Genomic DNA, 3,664 nt, shown 5'->3' on the forward strand with positions numbered 1-3,664 from the left:
CGCCCTCGTGAGGGTGTTCTTGGTCCATCATGAGGGGCACGTATTCCTCTAGCGCCGTCATCCCGAAGACCACGCCGTAGTGCCCCGCATGCCACGCGGTCCTGCCTGACGCGCCCACCGTGGGGTGGCAGGGCGGCTGTCCACTGGGGCCGCGGGTCGCGTCGAGTCCTTCTTCTTCACGGACCGGGAGCGGGGGCAGCGCTGCCGCCGGTCCGGTGCTGACAGCTTCGCTGGCGTTGGAGTAGCCTTGGAGCCTGCAGGCGCGCGCGGAGCCCCCGCGCGGGCCGCCCTGGGCTTGAGATGGGAGCTGGGTGCAGAAGGGGTGAGCCCCCGAGGCGGCGAAGCCCAGGAGCTCTGCCAGCCGCTCCAGCAGCACATCGCGGCCGCCCTCTAGCAGCCTGCACTGCAGCAGCTCTCGGGCCACCGTGAGCGCGGCCCTCGAGTTCGCCTGCTCCCGGCGGGTGTACGGTGCCGTGGTCGTGGCGTGATTGGAGGCCCTTGCTGCCGACCACACCTGCCGCGGTGTGAGAGATGTCAAAGCCTGTCCGCGTCGCCCGCGGCCCGCGTTGCCCACGGCCCGCAGCGCCCTGCGGACCGCGAGTTGCCTGGGGCATGGGGTCGCCCGACGCGAGCGGCTCTGCGCGGGCGGGCCACGCCACCCATGGATCTGGGTTGCCCGCCTGGTCGCAGGACATGGTGATGACGACACGACAGGGCACGAAGCGGTAGAAGGTGGATTCCGACGCACCCCTACCTGGCGGGCCAAATGTCGGATTTCGGGTTCCGGCAGACCCTTGAGGTTCGAACACTGGGGTGCACACGGAGATTTCGCCTCCTACCTACCTGCACCCCTCCGCCACGCAAAGATCTAAGCTATGGAAAGAACAACACGAGAGACACAGGGTTTATACTGGTTCGGGCCACCATTGTGGTGTAATACCCTACTCCAGTGTGTGGCGTGGTGGATTGCCTCTTGGGCTGATGATGATGAAGAATACAAGGAAGAACAGCCTCGCGAGGGTCTGTTCTTGGCTGGGGGGATGAACTGCTGGGAGGAGTTCAGTCACCCTTCTCTCTCTCTTTCTCTCGGTTGTCCTCCTTTTATCCTGCGGGTGGCTGGTCCTATTTATAGTGGCCCTGGTCCTCTTCCCAAATATCGAGCGGGAAGGGAGCCAACAATGGCGGGCTAATTTGAAAGGGGACAGCTAGTACCAGCTATCCTGACAAAAGTAGTCTTCGCCTGCACAAAGCTCTGGTGGTGACGCCTTCTTGGGCTCCACAATGACCTCCGTCTTGTAGTCCTCCTGGTCTTGGTCTTGTTGCACCGAAATGGCAACCTTTGCCTGATGCCTCGGTACTCCGCGGCTACGCTTGCCCCCTTTGCACCAAAGGGGAAAGGAGGACACTGCGCGGGCTGGCGGCCGCCTGGCGCCCTTGGTCGTCATGGCTTGCGTCACGGGCACCTCGTGAGGTACCCCGCCTTGATCTCTCCGCCTCCTCGCGAGCCAGCCTAATGAGGCCGTGCCTGAGGAAGCTCCGCGTCGTCCGCCCCACGAGGCTTGGTCCCTCGCGAGGGTCTTGAGTCTGTGTTGGTGAAGATGGGCCATGCTGGGCCCCCCTTTGAGCCACGCCGCAGGCCGCACGCAGGCAAGTCTGGGGACCCCCGTTCCCAGAACGCCGACAACCTTGATCTGTTGGAAATATACCCTAGAGGCAATAATAAAATTGTTATTATTATATTTCCTTGTTCATGATAATTGTCTATTGTTCAAGCTATAATTGTATTAACCGGAAACCGTAATGCATGTGTGAATACATAGACCACAACATGTCCCTAGTAAGCCTCTAGTTGACTAGCTCATTGATCAATAGATGGTTATGGTTTCCTGACCATGGACATTGGATGTTGTTGATAACGGGATCACATCATTAATTAGGAGAATGATGTGATGGACAAGACCCAATCCTAAGCATAGCACAAGATCGTAGTTTGCTAGAGCTTTTCTAATGTCAAGTATCATTTCCTTAGACCATGAAATTGTGCAACTCACAGATACCGTAGGAGTGCTTTGGATGTATCAAACGTCACAACGTAACTGGGTGGATATAAAGGTGCACTACAGGTATCTCCAAACGTGTCTATTGGGTTGGCACGAATCGAGACTGGGATTTGTCACTCAGTATGACGGAGAGGTATCTCTGGGCCCACTCGGTAATGCATCATCATAATGATCTCAAAGTGACTAAGGAGTTAGCCACGGGATCATGCATTATGGAACAAGTAAAGAGACTTGCCGGTAACGAGATTGAACGAGGTATAGAGATACCGACGATCAAATCTCGGGCAAGTAACATACTGATGGACAAAGGGAATTGTATACGGGATTAATTGAATCCCCGACATCGTGGTTCATCCGATGAGATCATCGTGGAACATGTGGGAGCCAACATGGGTATCCAGATCCCACTGTTGGTTATTGGCCAGAGAGATGTCTCGGTCATGTCTGCATGGTTCCCGAACCCGTAGGGTGTACACACTTAAGGTTCGATGACGCCAGAGTTGTTATGGGAAATAGTATCTGGTTACCTAAGGTTATTTGGAGTCCCAGATGAGATCACGTATGTCACGAGGAGTTCCGAAATGGTCCAGAGGTGAAGATTTATATATGGGAAGTCCAGTTTCAGTCATTGGAATGGGTTCGGGGGTTATCGATATTGTACCGGGACCACCGAAAGGTGTCCGGGGGTCCACCGGGTGGGGCCACCTGCCCCGGTGGGCCAAGTGGGCTGAACAAGGGTGGGAACCATCCCCTAGTGGGCTGGTGCACCCCCATGGGTGCAAGGCACCTAGGGTTGAAAACCCTAGGGGGTGGGGGCGCCTCCCACCAAACTTCGGGGGCAAGTTCCCCCCTTGGCCACCCCCCCTCTAGATGCATCTAAGGGGCCCGACCCCCTCTACCTTCACCCTATAAATAGAGGGGGGTGGGAGGGCAGCCGCACCCCTTCCCTGGCGCAGCCCTCCCCTCTCCAACACCTCCTCCTTGTCTGTAGTGCTTGGCGAAGCCCTGCCGGAGAACTGCAAGCTCCACCACCACGCCGTCGTGCTGCCGGAGCTTTCCCTCAACTTGTCCTCTCCCCTTGATGGATCAAGAAGGAGGAGACATCCCCGGGCAGTACATGTGTTGAGCACGGAGGTGGCGTCCATTTGGCGCCGGATCGGATCTTCCGCGATTTGAATCGCTGTGAGTACGAATCCATCATCCGCGTTCCACGCAACGCTTCCACTTAGCTATCTTCAAGGGTATGAAGATGCACCTCCCTCTCTCTCGTTGATAGTATCTCCTAGATTGATCTTGGGGACACAAAGGAATTTTTTGAATTATTACTACGTTCCCCAACAGTGGTATCAGAGTTAGGTCTATGCGTAGATTCTATGCACGAGTAGAACACAAAGTAGTTGTGGGCGATGATTTGTTCAATTTGCTTACCATTACTAGTATTATCTTGATTCAGCGGCATTGTGAGATGAACCGGCCTGGACCGACCTTACATGTACGCTTATGTGAGACTGGTTCCACCGACTGACATGCAATTGATGCATAAGGTGGATAGCGGGTGTCTGTCTCTCCCACTTTAGTCGGATCGAATTCGATGAAAAGGGTCC

This window comes from Triticum urartu, chromosome 3A, assembly GCF_056163025.1.
Source record: "Triticum urartu cultivar PI428250 chromosome 3A, HENAU_Tu73, whole genome shotgun sequence".
Classification (NCBI taxonomy): domain Eukaryota; kingdom Viridiplantae; phylum Streptophyta; class Magnoliopsida; order Poales; family Poaceae; genus Triticum; species Triticum urartu.